Here is a 16,954-nt window from a genome sequence, read left to right on the forward strand (position 1 = left end):
ACAAACAAACAAACAAAAAAACCCAAAAACAAAAACAAAACACACTCAATCTCAAAGCCTTACTACTAACAGTGAAATAACCATTATTGGGGACCCCTGGGTGGCGCAGCGGTTTGGCGCCTGCCTTTGGCCCAGGGCATGATCCTGGAGACCCGGGATTGAATCCCGCGTCAGGCTCCCTGCATGGAGCCTGCTTCTCCCTCTGCCTGTGTCTCTGCCTTTCTCTCTCTTTGTGTGACTATCATGAATAAATAAATAAAATCTTTAAAAAAAAAAAAAGAAATAACCATTATCAAATATAGGAATATACTTTACAAGAAGCATCATAAAAACAAATGTGTGATGTACATTCATAACACACACTTTGTAAAGATGGATCGAATTATTTTAAAATCCTTACTGTTAAAAAACAAAAATTTAACTGAGTAGATTTGAAGATGTAATTGGCTTTGTTCAAGGACTCATGAATCTATCAGCATCCCCTCTAGTAAAGACAGGTGCTGGAAGCAGTTTGTAAAAGGGTAGGCTCTTTCTTTCTTTCTTTCTTTCTTTCTTTCTTTCTTTCTTTCTTTTCTTTTCTTTTCTTTTCTTTTCTTTTCTTTTCTTTCTTTTCTTTTCTTTCTTTCTTTCTTTCTTTCTTTCTTTCTTTCTTTCTTTCTGTCTTTCTTTCTTTCTTTCTTTCTTTCTTCTTTTTTTCTTTCTTTCTCTTTCTTTCTTTCTTTCTTTCTTTCTTTCTTTCTTTCTTTCTTTCTTTCTCTTTCTTTCTTTCTTTCTTTTCTTCCTTTTTTTTTTTTGTATTTTGTTTATTAATTTGAGAGAAGAGAGAGAAAACACAGGCATGTGCATGTGCGGAGGGGAAGGGCAGAGGGAGAGGGAGAAGTAGGATCTCAGCTGAGTGGGGAGACCAAGGCAGGGCTCCCTCCCAGAACCCTAAGATCCTGACCTGAGTTGAAAGCAGCCCGTTAACTGCTGAGCCACCCAGGTACCCCAAGTGGAAGGTTTTTACAGGCAGAAGGGGCTGGGGACAAAGTCATTAGCAAAAGAAAATAAAGGATTGTTCTGGGCCAAGCATTATTATACAGATTATCTCACTAATGCTGATAGGAAATTTCAGATTGATTCTTTAAAGATCACACATATCTGGGAAAGTCTGAAAGTGCAATTAAGTCGTGGATTGCCATGGGCGGGGGGGGGCAAATGGCACCATTTAGGGTCTGTTGTTTCTTTCCCAACACTATTTAAAGTAAGTCTTTTGATTGATAGTAATAAAATCCCCTTTGATAAAACCAATCTACAGAGTTAGATGTTGTTTATTTCCAAACAGTAGAGAGAAAAAAAAAAAAAAAAAAGAAACGAGTGTGGAGTTCCTCTGTATTTGGCCCAAGAAGACATAGGATTTCAACATTTTTTTTAAAGATTTACTTATTTATTTGAGAGAGAGAGAGAGAGAGAGAGAGTAAGACTGAGAACCAGAGGGGCAGAGGGAGAAAGAGAATCCCAAGAGGACTCCCCCACTGAACACAGAGGCCCAGGACCCTGAGAAAACACTTAAAATTTAGTTGTCAATGTGCTATAATTAATACTTGTAATTTTGTAGTGTTTTTACTTGTCTATATTTAGGGACCTTTAAATGCAATAATATGGAATTATTAATGTTAGAAAGAAACTTCAAAGCTTCCTTTGAGACAGTTGAGGTTTTATGTAGAATTCATATCAAAAATTCACATAGCTTTATTTCCTGCCAGATATAGTTCAAGAAAAGCTAAAAGGAACTCTGTAATCCAAAGTTAAAGAATTTCCTTGCTTTGGCTTTGCCTCTCCTAATGTATATAGAAAATTTAGGAAATAAGGGTGGATGGCATTCATATAGCTTATGTATCTAAAATTTAAAATCGAAATTCACAAAGACATTTTGTCCATAGCAGGTATTCTCTAAGATGGATATGCTACTTCTATGCCTTCCATATTTCTTACCTATCTGAGATCTATACTGGAATTCTATTATCAGTGCTTCTTGAAACCTGATTCCTGGACCAGAAGCATCCACATTACAAAGGAACTTGTTAAAAATGCTAATTCTGGGGTACCTGGGTGGCTCAATGGTTGAGCAACTGCCTTTAGTTTAGGTCTTCATCCCGGACTCCTGGGATCGAGTCCCATATCGGGCTTCCCGCAGGGAGCGTGCTTCTGTCTCTGCCTCTTTCTATGTCTCTCATGAATAAATAAAAATAATAAAAAGAAATACTAATTTTGGAGTCCCTCCCCCAGTTCCTTTAGACAGGAAAGGGACAGTGAGGTCCTCTGGGCATTGCTTTTGATTTAACAAATTCACAGTACTAGTTCTTTGCTACTCTGCTTCTTCGCACCACCTGAGAGCTGGTGAGGACCGAGGGTTCAGGCCCCACCCCCAGACGTGTTGAATCAAAATCTGCATTTCAACAAGATCCCCATGAGGTCTACAGGCACTGGAAACTTTGATTAGTGTGTGCAGTTGGTCCCCTGAGAGGAACCTGCAAAAACTAATCTGTGTACAACACAATTAGCCAATTAGAGCAAGCTACACAAGTAGCCTCAGGAAGCAGGTCTGTAGCTGCCATCTGGTAGGGAAATTGTCGCAGTTCACCTGGTGGCCTAAATTCAAGCCCGCTTGCCTCTCACCACCCAGAAAGCAGAACCTCCCACTCTGTGTTCTTGTGTACCTGGGTAATCGACAATCTGTGAACTTTATACCGAATACTGCTTTGAATTGGAGAATATACAATGATGCATAAGGCAACCAAATTTAGGTAGATGGCATGTTTCATTGTCATTTTATTTACTAAATTTATTTTGCTAACTCAAAATTTAAAAAAATCACGTTTTGATATTATTTTTGATCAAGCCTTTCCAATAAATTTACCAAATTGTGCTTAAAAATCAACCTGAATAATTCTGATATTTTAAGCAATACACTCACAGTTTCCTGATTTCATTTTGGCAAATATGTGTCTTGATGCATTCTTTTCTTCCTGAGCCAATTTATCTCCATGTACATTTATAACGTTTTATTTTTCTGGGCGTAGCCGACTTTGAGTATTATAGGTGTGGCTGAGAACCTGTCAGAACCAGTGATGTTATATTAAGTAACCAAAATCTGTCATAATTATTTCTTTTTGTTTCATATTGGGTAGAATAAAATTAAGACAAATTCTCAGAGTTGTTTTAATTTTAATATTTTATTTTAATATAGTACATTATTAATATTAAATATATACCATAGAAATATAGAATATAGTTATTACATGTGTTAAATATTAACTGTTAATATTAAATACTAATTTGACATTGATGTTTTTATATTAAATATGTGTGAAGTTAAACATTAAGTAGACTATTGACACTTACAAACACATGTCCCTTGGTATTTTGTGAGAGTCGTGTCAGAGACTGCTGGCTGTTTACGAACTATCTCCTAACTTAGTTCTTCATGGGAGATGGAGCTCTGATTTCATTTGGGTTGGCTATGTGCCTCACTGGGAGACCACTATTTCCCAAACCCCTTGAACCAATTGTGACAACCCCTAAATTCTGGGCAGTAAGAAGTGAAATGCTATGTATAATATTTTATTTCTGAGTAGATGTCTTAAAGATGTCTTAATGGAGCTGATTCAGCTGGAAGAATTTTTGTTCTTCTCCCAATTGCTTTTTGTTTCATTTTGTTTTTTTAAGTAAGCTCTTACACCCATTGTTGGGCTTGGACTCAACAACCCCAAGATCAAGAGTCCCATGCTCTACCGACTGAGCCATCCAGGTACCCCGGATTCCCCCAATTGTATTTCATGATGCCTAGAACACGGATGTGATGCCCCCCACCCCCACCCCATGCCCAAACAACCTTATGATCTTCAGGTTGGAACCCATCAGCCATTTGTTGAGAATGGAAGAGCATAAAGATAGAAGGAGGTTGAATCCCTGGTAGCTTTGTGGAATCTCCAAGCCTACCCTAGATTTCCCATGTCTAGACTTTTTCACTCAAGTGAAAAATCATCGTGTGTTTAAGCAATGAAATTTTAAATTTTCTATTAAATGTAGCTGAATCTTGTCTGATATAGGGAGAAAACAGAGATTGAGTGGAAATAATTAATTCACCTAAGTCATGATTCAATAAACTGGAAAATCATTTTCTTTGGGCTAAGATTTTAGAAAAGTTTAGTCTTGAAGACATGTCAGAGTTTTCTTTTTTTCTTTCTTTCTTTTTGTTTGATTTATTTATTTATTTATTTATTTATTTATTTATTTATTTAGAGAGAAAGAGAGAAACCATGCTCAAAAGCAGGGTGGGGAGAGAGGCAGATGAAGAGGGAGAGAGAGAATCTCAAGAAGACTCGGGCCTGAAAGCAGAGCCCCTGCAGGACTCAATGGCATCACTCGAAGATTATGCCCAGAGCTGCATACAAACACTTAACAAATTGACACTTAACACTTAACAAATTGAGTTACCCAGGTGCCCCAAGACACATTTTAAAAAAAATTTCTTTAGAAGTTTTATTTATTGAGAAAGAGAGAAAAAAGCTAGAGAGAGAGCATGACGGGGGCGTGGGATGGGGTGGGGGGTAGAGGGAGAAGCAGGGAGCCCGATGATGGGCTAGATCCCAGGACCCTGGAATCATAACCTGAGCTGAAAGCAGACGCTTAACCCAGTGAGCCACCCAGGTGCCCCAAGACACATTTTTAAATGTTGCGTACTACTTCTACCATTGCATCCTCCTAGAAAGCCTGAAAGATTCAATATTTTCTTCCATTCTAATAGCCTAAGACATGTTCTCGTGTTTCAGTTAATTAATATGTAGGTAAATACAATTTATTTTTCCATTAATCCAATGAATTTCTATTATAATCTAAAACTGTTCTTGTGCCAACTCAAATAGACCTCAAAATGAGTAAAGATGTGTTTGACAAACACAGGAAATTACAGAGGTTTCCATATGTGACAAAGACAATGTTATGGTTTTGGTATATGACAAATGATGATTCCATATGCTAATAGACTCAGTTGAAATTCAGCTTTTTTTACATTAGTGGCTATATAAAAATGTATTTTAAAAATGATCTTAGTGAATTGGTTAGGACTTGCTTTAGAGCAGCACTTGGTAACAGAAATAAAGTGGCTTAGACAATATAAAATTTTATTTTCACTAATGTAAAACAAGCTCAAAATCTTGGACTGTATGGATGCTTCTTTTAAAAATTTTTTATTGTTTTTAAAACATTTGTTTTAGAATTGCCATGACAGGAAAACTTTACAGATTTGAATCCATTAAGTCTAAACATTTTTTCCAGAGGAATAGATACCTGAAACTAAGTAAAAAAACAAGAAAATTAGGGAAAAAAAAGCATTTGTGAGAGACAATATATTACTGTTAGTAATATACTAATGAATTTCATAAAATGATATGAAAATAATAAATTCCTTAGTAAAATAGGTAAAGAATATAAACAGATCATTCATAGAAGAAAGAGTTAGATTTCATTTGAACAAATGAAAATATTCTAAACTCACTGATTTAAAACAATGAAAAATTAAACATGTTTACTACTGTATCACTTTCATTCAAATTAAACAATTTTTCAGTACATATATTCACAATAAATTATGGAGGCATAGAATATCTCATAAAATACTTGAAATTGTTCAGAAGATTTTTGGTAGGTTACATAAAAATGCTTTGATTAATGGTTACATTTTACAAGTAGGACTTGTTTTCTTATGAGAAAGAAATGTTTTCATCATGTACTCTTTATTCTCTGTATTCTTTTTGTCATGTGAAGTATAAATTTTGGGGTTTGGGACTTTTTTGTTGTTTTGTGGGTTTTTTTTTCTTCTGTGTGGATGCTTCTTAATGTCCCAGGAACCTTTACTTTTCTGCCCAACCATCTTTTTGTACAAATTGCTTCCCAGTCACAAAATGCGTAATGCAGCTCCAGCCATCACATCTGGGTCTATAACAGGAAAAAAGAGGAAGGAGGAAGACTGTTTTTTAGGGAACATTTCCAGAAGCTCTCTCCAACAACTTCTCATATACTTGGGAGAACTTAGTCACATGTTCATCCCCATCTGAAAGAAAGTAAGAAAAGTGATTTTTCAGCTGAACAAAATCAGGGCACAGTAACTAAGGAAGATGTTTAATAGTGACATGAGGTAATCTGGGGACAAATGTGCAGGAGGAATATTGATTCTTATTTTTAACCAATGTTACTCTGCCCCAGATCAATATGATTCTTAGCGAAATGTTTATTCCTTACATAATCGTTAAGGGACTGTATAGTGGAGAGATGCACTCTTTCAAGTGCCAAGTTTTACAAAATACTGCAGAACAAAAACCTATTTAAAAAAAATCACATAAGTAAAGCTAAAAGTATTTTTTTTAAAGATTTATTTATTTATTCATTCAGAGAGAGAGAGAGAGAGAGACAGGCAGAGGGAGAAGCAGGCCCCATGCAGGGAGCCCAACGTGGGACTCGATCCCGGGTCTCCAGAATCATGCCCTGGGCTGAAGGCGGCGCTAAACCGCTGCGCCACCGGGACTGCCCAAGCTAAAAGTTTTTTAGAGATTAAAACTTAATTACATCTGCAGGCCAAGATATAGCTAGCAAATGTTTTGAAAATAATTATAAATACATTACTATATTCCAATCAGGACATTCTTACCCAAAATGTAAATTTGTGACTTCTTTTAAAAAACTGGCAGTTCTGGTGACACTGAATCTATATTCCAATTGGCTGGAAGGGAAAGTGGCATTCCTGGTGCCCTCTGCCAACGCCAGCGCCCTCTGAAACTTGCCATTCATGATAGGGAGGCTTCACCTAACATTTATTAGGACCCTTAGACTTTTCTTTCTTCTCCCTCTCTCCCACCCTCCCTCTCTCTTTCTTTCTTTTAAAATATGGAACGCTTCATGAATTTGCCTGTCATCCCTGTGCAGGGCCATGTTAATCTTCTCTGCATCGTTCCAATTTTAGTATGTGTGCTGCTGAAGCAAGCACTGTACTATTATTTTCTGAAGGTATATTTAAGAAAAGAAACAGATTTTTTGGACTTCTATCTTTTTCAAAATAATTTCAGAATAATTAAAAAGGGCTGCTTTGTTTCAACCAACATGACTTACTTATTTTAATTTCTTTCCTGACCCCTGCAGGCATTGAAGTTTGTAGCTACTTGCACTATATGAGTTTCAATACAAAATGAATTGTGTTGCCGTTTGACATACTAGATCATTTACTTCTTCCCTGTGTTCATTGTTTATTGTTTTCTCTCCTCTCCCTGCATTGGAGTGTAAGCTCCACCAGAACTGTGCACAACACCTTAAAGAGAACTGAATAAATGTTTTTTGAAGAAATTTATTAAGTGCCTACTAATGTGCAAGCATTCCAGAATGCTCTTTTCACAAATATTATTTCATTGTAAGTATTTACAGCATACTTCCAATTTATATATCATTATTCCTACTTACTAATAAGAAAACTGAGGCTGAGAAAAGTTAGTTGACTCAAACAAGCTCAGATTGCTAGCTAGGTTTCCAGAGAGCCAAAATTTAAATGCGAGTCAGACTAATGATTGCATCCTGAACATTTCTCTTCAAATGGCTCTCAATATCAGTAATACAATGGAAAAAAATGTTTTTTACTTCTTAGTTATAAAAGAAAATTATGCTTCCTGTGAATCTAAGTTGCTCATTGAAATGTAAATTTTAATCGTCAGCTGGTAAATTTCTGTGGGTAGGAGGATGACAAAACATAGTCTTTCTTACTTCAGAGGAATTCTCTCCACACCAGAATCTATGGGTTAAGTAGATGAATTGTTTCCATTTGGAATTGTGCTAGTTATGCGTATATTGATAATAATCAAGTTTGCATCTCCAGATTGGATGTCTCTTGAATTCCACATCCACATTCCTTACTAATTATTTCCAGCTCTATGACTCACAGAAACATCAAACTCAGTATCTTCAAAAGCAAATTATTTAGTGCCTTCACAAACGAGCACTTTGCTGCTCTCCTTATCTTTGTTACTATCGGTATCGTCCACTCTTTGTCCAAATATCTATCAAACTGCAATTATCTGGGCATATGAAGAATAGAAAATTAATGCATGCCCAGAGGAAACAGATTTATTAATCAAGTAATTACAACACTTGGGTCAGATTACAGATAACAGAGGCACATGTCAAAGCCTGTATGCACACAGAAGACCTGGAAGTCCTTTTCCCTGCAGTTAAGGAAGACTCCATGAGCAAGGTGGAAAGAGGCACTCTAGTTAAGGTGGAAATAAGGATTCCCAAAACAACCAAAAGCAAAACAAAACAAACAAAAAACAAGAATGACTGGAGTTCCCCAAATACACAATTTGAAAACCACTATTACAGAGGATGGATTGGAAGGCTTGTAGAGCTGGAAGACCAATGAAGGTGGTCCACATGAGAGATGAGGAATTAAATACAGTAATTAACCTGAAGACTGATGGATGTGAGCATGAGGCAGAGACAGTGTCTAGGATGACTCCCTGGTTTCTTTCTTGAGTAAGTGGGAGGATCATGAAACCATTAACTACAAGGAAGAGAAAAGCAAAGTGGTTTTGTTATGGAAAGATAATGGCTTTGGTTTGAGACATTTTAAACTTTAAGTATCTGTGGGAATTCCAAGGAGGTATGTCCTGTCTCAAAATTGGAAAGGACATAATTGATGCTCCCCACCTCCACCTCCCACCTTTTATTGCTTAATATCCAGGTTATCCATCCGTAAATATTGGGTGTTCATTTAGCGCAGGGGCCACTTTTTAAATTAGCTTTCTATCTAAGTAACTAGTGGTGTAAATATTTTTTTTTTATCTGTACAAATATTCAAAACTTCTTGTCTTTCTTCTGCTCATCAAGGAACCGCTTAAGCATTTCCCCCTTAACACCTCTTTCTTGCCTCCCTTCCAGTACCCTTTCACCCTCTACACTCTAGGATTTGTTGTGAAAATCAAGCCAACCAGCAACATGCTAGTGAGGATTACTATTGAGTGAAGTAAGATGAATGTGAGAAAGAAGGTTGTGAATTATGTCTCAAGAAATGTGTTATTAAAAAAGAAAGAAAAAAAGAAGAGCTCAAAGAATGAGGAGGTAGTTTATTTTAATTTATGGTGATAGTTGTTGAGAAGTAGAAAAAAGGAAAAAGTTATATTCAAATTTTCAGAGAGCAGCTACAAACTGAACATAGAACATTGAGAAGGAAGAGAAAAATTTTAAAGATGGTTGCAGCATAATAAGAATACCTATTGAGAAGGCTAGAGAAGTTCTTGAGCAGGTTTGTGTCTGACCATGTTCCCATTTGGCTGAGGCTGGACCTGATGTGGGTGGCTAGGAGTGCTGGTACAGTCATTGGCCAGACAAATGTTGGGGGGATGATGGCATTTGTTTTTGGTTTTGCTCTTCAGTTTTATTGAGGTATAACTGGCAAATAAAATTTATATATACAATGTGATTTACTATACATATACTTTAATTACCAGAATCAGGTTAATTAACAAATCCATCAATTTTTAGAGGTACCTTGTTTGGTTTTGTATGTATGGTAAGAATACTTTAAGGTCTACCTGCTTAGCAAATTGCAAATACACAATACAGTGTTATTAACTATCATCACTAGGCTGTACATTAGATCTCCAAGCCTTATTCATTTCATAACTGAAGGCTTGTACCCTTTGACTGGCATCTCCATCTCTCCCCTACCTCTTAGCCCCTGATAATCACATTTTAATCATCATCAGGATAGTTATCTATATCTATAGCTCTATCTACCTATCTATCTATTCATCTAACTATCTCTATATCTACCCAATATTTACTAGTTGGCTTCCCCAAAACTGATTAGATGAAAAACTCAACCATAGTTAAATAAATTAATTCCTGCTGTTACTGTCTCTGGAGCAAGCTCCATAGAGTTGTTTATATGGAATACAGCTTTGTTGCAAACCAATGCTTGTAGTTAAGAATCCCAGGACTTGTTATTTTTTATTTGACCCTCATGTTTCTGACCACTATGTTCATTAATGTTTTTCATATGCTTTCTGCAACTGGAAATTACATAAATCTCTCATGCCTACATTATCAGTTGTGTTGAAGGATAATAGCCTCTATATAGGATGACTTCTCAGATGCCTGAGTGTAAATTTAAGGTTTGCTTATAGCCGATATTTTACATATGTTTATCTCAAAGTAACATCATAATTTTTTAATAATTAGTCAATGGATTACAGGTTATTTGATAGCATATTATATTTGTTCGACCAATATTTACCAAGGGCCCACATTGTGACAGGCACAGCTGTAGCAACTGAAAGTGGAGAGCACTATAAAACCTCATGAAAATGCCATTCTAATAGACAGAGATAGACCAAGAAAGCAAAATAAGTAAAATATGAGAGACAAATGGTAGGATGGAGTGGTTTGTGGGAGACCAAAGCTCCACCAAGACCAGCCAGATAAATTAAAAAGGTATCTGTTTTGAGATATCAGAAAGTTGCAGAATCAACAAGAGCAACAGAAGCTGATTACCGGGGAATGAGGAGTTTATCTTCCATAAGAAAACTTAACTTTTTCCCCAGGGAGCATTTGAAACTACTGGACACTGGCTAGCTGCTAAGAACCCAGGCTTTGTCAAAGCAGAAGGCCACTGCATGGGAAGAGAGAAACAGGAAGCTTTTAGCAACTGGGTAGGGCTAGAGTGACAGAGACACTCAAGGGATTGCACATACCTCTGATTTTCCCTTGGGGACATTTGCTGAGTTCTAAACCTACATGAGGCAGGAAGCTAACAAAAGCAAAATGCTCTGATAAACCAAAAGTCGTTTCCACCATCTAACAGTGCAGGAGACAAAACCTGCCAGGGGAGGCTCTTAGTTAAAATACATAGAAAGTAATCAGAGGTTTGAATTCCAGTAATGTGAACTGGGAAGGCCTCAAGGAGAAGGGAGCATGAGAGTCAGAAGCTGAAGGCGGTGAGAGAGGGAATAATGTGGCCATCTGAGGGAGGAGTGTTGTGTGTGGAATGTGTAAGGTCCTGTGGACCACTGGCCAAACTCTGGATTTGATCTAAACAAGATGAGAAGCCTCTGAGGAATTTTTTTTTTTTTAATCTTTTACCTTTGCAATCATTTTGGAGGAGTTTGGGTAGAGAAATGTCATGATCTGACCTATTTATCCCCAGTGACAGTCTGGCTGCTGGATTGAAAACAGACTGAAGTGAGGCATCCTGGAAGCAGAAAGACCAATTAGGTGATTTTTTTTTCAATAACCTGGGTGGGAGACAACAGTGATCTGGATGTGGATGGACATGGTGGGAAAGGGGGGATTCTGAGTATGTTTTAAAGGTAGAGTTCATAGGATTTATGGAAGGAATGGATTTCGAGTAGAAGAGAAAAAGAGGAAGTCTGTAAGAAGTTTTGATGGAAACAAGTGGAAGGATGCAGTTGCCATTTATTGAAAGAGAAGGGACTGAGGGGTGGGCATCGTCAATGGGGGAGAAGAGGGACTCAGAATTGGAAAGATTAACTTTGCAGTGCCTCTGGACATTTACGCTAAAATGTCACATGGACAGCTGGAGCTGGGAGTTTCAGGGAAAGGTGGGGTAGAGAGATTTGTTTGCCAATCAGCATGGAGATGGTGTTCCCAGTCAGCAACCTTGGTGAGATCAACAGGGAGTGAGCAGGGATGGAACCAGAAGGTCAGATCACTGAGTCCTGGGGCACTTGATCATTAGAGATCATGGAGGGGAGGAAGAATCAATCAGTGAGGCACAGAAGGGAAAAGAGAAACAAGTGAAGAATGTGTTTCAAGGACAGTGTGCAAACTCTCCGTAATTAAGACAATAATGTGAAGCTGAAAAGGTCTCTTAGAGCAACATGAAGTTTCTGCAACTCTTTGTCAAAACACTTTTAGTGAAACAATAGGTGAGAAAATCTGATTAGAAAGAGTGCAAGAGAGAGGGAGGAAAGAAATTGAAGACAGTGAACATAAAACATCTTTTCCTAGAGTTCTTTTCTGTAAAAGAAGAGCTGAGAAATGGGGCATGTTAGCTGGATGGAGAGATAGGACTTTGAAAGGTAGGGATTTCTGGTATTTTGGTTGTTGTTGCTGCTGTTTTTGTTTTGTTTTATTTTGTTTAGTTTAGTTTATATAGTGATGGATTAAGTTGGTGATGTTGGAGACAAGGAGCAGAACTACGCGAACAAAGCCCTTGAGTAGGTGGGAGGTGATGGGAATGAATGCACAGAGGGAGAAGGTGACCTTAGCTGTGAACAGAGGTAGTTCATCCATAGCACAGAAGAAAAGGCCACGTGGATGGTACAGATGCAGGCAGGTGGTGGGTGTGGGGCAGCTCGCAGAAGTTCTTGACAGTTCCTTTTTTCTCTGTGACATGGAAAACTAAGTCCGAATAAAAAGTGAGAATCGAGGGGGTATATAGGAGGTTGGAGTAGAGAAAAGGAGGTTTTGAAAAAAAATTGCCAAGGAAAATGGGGGAGTGGGTGGACAAGGCAGGTAGGGTAAGGCTGTGGGCAATATTAACTGCAGCTTAAGACACTGATCACGACCGTAACGTGAAACTCTTGAATTGTGTGTGAGTTCATCTTCAGCCACATTCGGTGGTGAGTATGCAGTCGCTGGAAAGCTGGGGAGTTCAATTTAATTGGGAAGTAACTTTGATAAGGGACAATCAGCTTCTGACTTTGTCAGTTCAACAGGTATAAAGGAATATTTTATGATTTTAACATGGATTCCCTAATTTTTAAAAATATACTTTGCAGGCTTTGAGATTCTCCTATTGTAAAATGCTTGGCCATATCTGCCCATTGTTTTTCTATTGAGGTTTCTGTCATGTTCCCATCGATGTGTGGGAGTTCCTTGCATGTTCTAGACATCACTCCCTTGTTGGTTTTAATCATAATTAATATCTTTCCCATTCTGTCATCGGTGTCTTAACTTTATTCATGGTGTCCTTTGTTGACTAGAAAGCCTGACTTTAATGTAATTGAATATATCTTATTTTATTACTATTCTTATATGATACATGTTTTTGGAGTATCATTTCAAAAATCTTTCTCTACCTTTGCATCACATATTCTCCTATATCCATTTTCCATGGATTTTGTGTCTTTGTCACCACAGGAAAGTTTAACCCACCTGGAGGCCACTTTGTATGTGGTATTTAGTAGGGAATCAATTACGTTTTTCTCCAATAACAATTCAGTTTTCCTAATGTCACCACTAAATAATCTTTCCTCTTCTCAATAGTATGTGCTGTCCCCATTTTATCAGATATTAAGTTCCCAGTTATGCATTGGTCTCTTTCTAAGTTAAAATTCATTAGCTTATTTGTTCTTGTGCAAAACAAAACAAAACAAAACAACAAAAAACTAGAAATTCTTGATAAGTCCATCTCACATGTTAACAAATATGCTAATACATGTTCATAATATATGAGATCAGATTAGGAACTCTCACCTTGCTAAATTTGATCCAAGACATCACTTTTATAGGCCAATAAATATTAAAATAGAGAAAGAAAAAACAAAGAACTACTGATCAAAAAAGTGCTCAGGCATTACTCATTTATTCATTCATTTACTCACTCATTCAAAAAACATTAGGTGTCTATGGGTCAGGATTCATGATGGATAGAGCTGGAGACAGAAGGTTGAGTGAGAAAAAGCAAGTCACTGAAATCATGAAACCGTGGAGTCTTTGATGAGAAACAAACATTAGTCAAATAATGATTCAAACAAACTTAATGTTGTAATTGTGACAAGTACTCTAAATGAGAGTTGCTGTTTAGTGAGGAAGGCTTGACTTCATACAGAGAATTTGACCTTGTAGAAGAGAGGTAAAATAAAAGGTAATATTTGTAGGATGGACAGGAGGTAACCAGCCTAGAGAGATGGAAGAAAGTTCCAGGTAGAGGAAAGAGCATGTACAAAGCACCTGTGATAGAAAGGGCCTGAGTGCAAAGGTCTGAAAAATGCAGATATGTTTGTGTGTCGATATTTAGGAGTCAGAGCAGAAGGAGCTAGCCAACGAGAATGTAGAAGCACAGCCAGCAAGGGAAGAGGAAACAGGACATACTGTCAAAGAAGCCAAGAGCAAGTATGCTCCAGGCTAGACTATCTCACAAAGCAGTGCATTTCTTGTCTCTAGGTCCTTTGAGGAAGAGGGCAACAGTTCATAATCCATGAACAGATTTGATACATGATGTTTATATTGGAGATTTTTTCATCTTTGTAGAGTGCTGTATATATATCTTTTTGTACTTAACTTGAGAGTAACCTTCTCTTTTCTTTTTACAAAAGAGTCAGCAGGATGTTTATCTCAGATGGTACTTTTTATCCTACTGGGTTATTTTATTTTTCCCTACGTGTTTCCCTTGAGCATGGCCCCTGTCTTGCTCACCAGAGCATTCCCAATGCCAAGAACTATGCCTGAGACATAGTAGGTTGTCAATAAATACTTGTCAAATGAGTTAGTAGGGCAAACAAATGAAAGTTTTGCGGTTTTACTGCAAAATTACTTTTGTAATTTTGTTCATAGCACTTCTGGGGGCCAAATACAAGTGGCATCTAGTAAAGGTGGAGCAGGTGTCATGAACCATCTCTGGTCATGTTCAACACAACTGCCTCAAAATTCACTGCCTTGTTTTTATGGAGGGTCTATTAAGTCAAAAGTACTGTAATAAGAATTGATTTATAATTTATTTCACACTCTAATTAGTTCAAAAATATACTTTGAAATGCCATGGAAATTGAGTTTGATTAGTACACCATGCTTTATTCAGGCCAGTTTTGAAAAGAGAACTTCAAATAAATATGGGCAGCATTGACAAAATGAAAATTTGATTTACTGGACAAAAAACAACATTTTAAAAACATTTCTCCCATTACATAAAAGGATTCTTTTTAGGAAAAAAAATGGTCTAAATTTTCAGAAAGTACACAGCAGCACATTGTGGCATCTCATCTTGGTATTGCATACTTGATCCATTTGGAGCAAAGTCTGGGGGTCATGTTGAGGGGATGGCGGTTGAAGAGTTTGAGTCAGTGAGTGACTTGACCCTGGGGGTTAGCCCTAGACCTGGATCTGAGGTGGGTCCTGGAAGAACAGGAACCGGGGAGCTGCGGTAGAGATGAGGTTGGGTGGGGGTACGAGGGGGTTGTAAAGGTAAAGTAGCCCAGGAGGGATACCAAACTAACACTTAGGGAATGCTTAGCACATGCCAGATTTTATTCTAGAGGTCTTTCTTTCTTCCTTTAAAAAAAGTGTTTTATTTATTTATTTGAGGCAGAGAGAGAGAGAGGGAGCATGAGCAGAGGGGAAGGACAGAGGGAGAAGCAGAGTCCCCACATCAGGATCCCTGCTCAGACTCAATCCCAGGACCCCAGGATCATGACCTGAGCTGAAGGCAAACGCTTAACTAACTGAGCCACCCCAGCACGCTCTGCATGCCTTTCAAGTCCTTTAATTTTGCAACAACTCTGGGAGGTAAATGCTCTAACTGTACTCATTTTACTGAGGTTATCAGTTGTTTCCCTCTGTACCCACACTCTAAAGTAACAAGAGATGTCCTTTATTCTTTTTTCTTTTCTCAGGAAGTCTGTGATTACTTTACTTTTTGGGTTCCATTCTGGGCCCTACACCACCCCCAGATAGATTTGCCCTGAGGGTCACCTATGCATGTGGACCCTCCTCCCCAGCTTCCAGTAGCGGGAAGACTGGCAGAAATCATAAAACTCAGGAAGAGCTATCTCTATGTTACTCACTTCAGTGAGTAACTGAGATGTTTTTGTCACCATTAATGTGCATACTTGCTGGTTTCTGAAATTAGAAAACTATGAAGCTGGGTGCCATAGATGTGCCCCCAGGGATCTGGGGTTGCTGTTTGTTCTTCTCTCGAAGGACTACTCTGATTCTGACTTTCCATGTAGAATGTATCAGCATCCATTTCCAGCTAAGCTTTTCAAGAAAGCAGCCACAGGAAGTCTAAGTAGTTTAATTTTACAAGGGGATGCTATAGATAGCAGCCGGTATTACTTTAATGATCTCATCTCTCTGCGACTCCCTTTAGGTTATTTCTGACTTTTGGTCTGGTGCACGCTTTGCTGCTGCACTTTGGGAATCCAGTTCAAGATAACAGAGTTCTCTTCTCAGCCAAAAGACATTCTTTTCCTTTAAAAACATAAAAGATTATTTATTTATTTATTTATTTATTTGAGAAAGAGAGAGACTGTGAGCATAAGCAGCAAGCAGCAGGGAAGAGTAGAGAAAGAAGCTGGGAGCTCAAAGATATGGGGCTGGATCCCAGGACCCTGAGATCATGACTTGAGCAGAAAGCAGAGGCTTAACCAACTGAGCCACTCGGGAACCCTCCAAAAGACCAAAAGACATTCTTAAAAAAAATTCCTCTACACCCATTTCATTGTCTCTTCAAATTTATACCTGTTATTTCAAAATTGTATTATAGAGGAATCCATTTCAGTGACCATATGATCTAATCGAAATCCTTAAATAAATTGGGCCACTCGTTTATAGTAAGTCCGTTGTATTTAATTGGTTTGTTTAAAAAAAGGTCACAATACACTCTCACCCCCCCCCCCCATCACCATTTTAATACCTTCGATTAGGCACTTGGTGTGAAAGATGAAAATAAGTATCTAAGATGAATTCTTTTCAGATTGCTCTTCCACCCTTTTCTGGAATGAGGAAAAACACAAGCTACCCTCAAGGCATTAGGGGTTGAAAGGTAGGGAAGAGTTTGGAAATGTTCTATTGTCAAGTCCTATGATGATAGACTGAGTAGATTTCTAGAACCTGAAACTAGCTTGCTTCTCTATCCTTTGGAAAGCTTCATGCTAGAGATCATGATGTCACTAATAGGATGAGGTGTGTT

At 37.8% G+C, this 16,954-nt stretch overlaps 1 non-coding gene across 1 annotated transcript; it reads right to left on the reverse strand.

The window, feature by feature from the left end:
* Positions 1–6,918: 6,918 nt before the first annotated feature.
* LOC112649033 (U6 spliceosomal RNA) lies at positions 6,919–7,024 on the reverse strand. Its single transcript, XR_003129452.2, has one exon. It is a non-coding gene; the product is annotated as a U6 spliceosomal RNA (small nuclear RNA).
* Between the last annotated feature and the right edge of the window lie 9,930 nt (positions 7,025–16,954).

The sequence above is a fragment of the Canis lupus genome, chromosome 7, assembly GCF_003254725.2.
Source record: "Canis lupus dingo isolate Sandy chromosome 7, ASM325472v2, whole genome shotgun sequence".
Taxonomy (NCBI): Eukaryota; Metazoa; Chordata; class Mammalia; order Carnivora; family Canidae; genus Canis; species Canis lupus.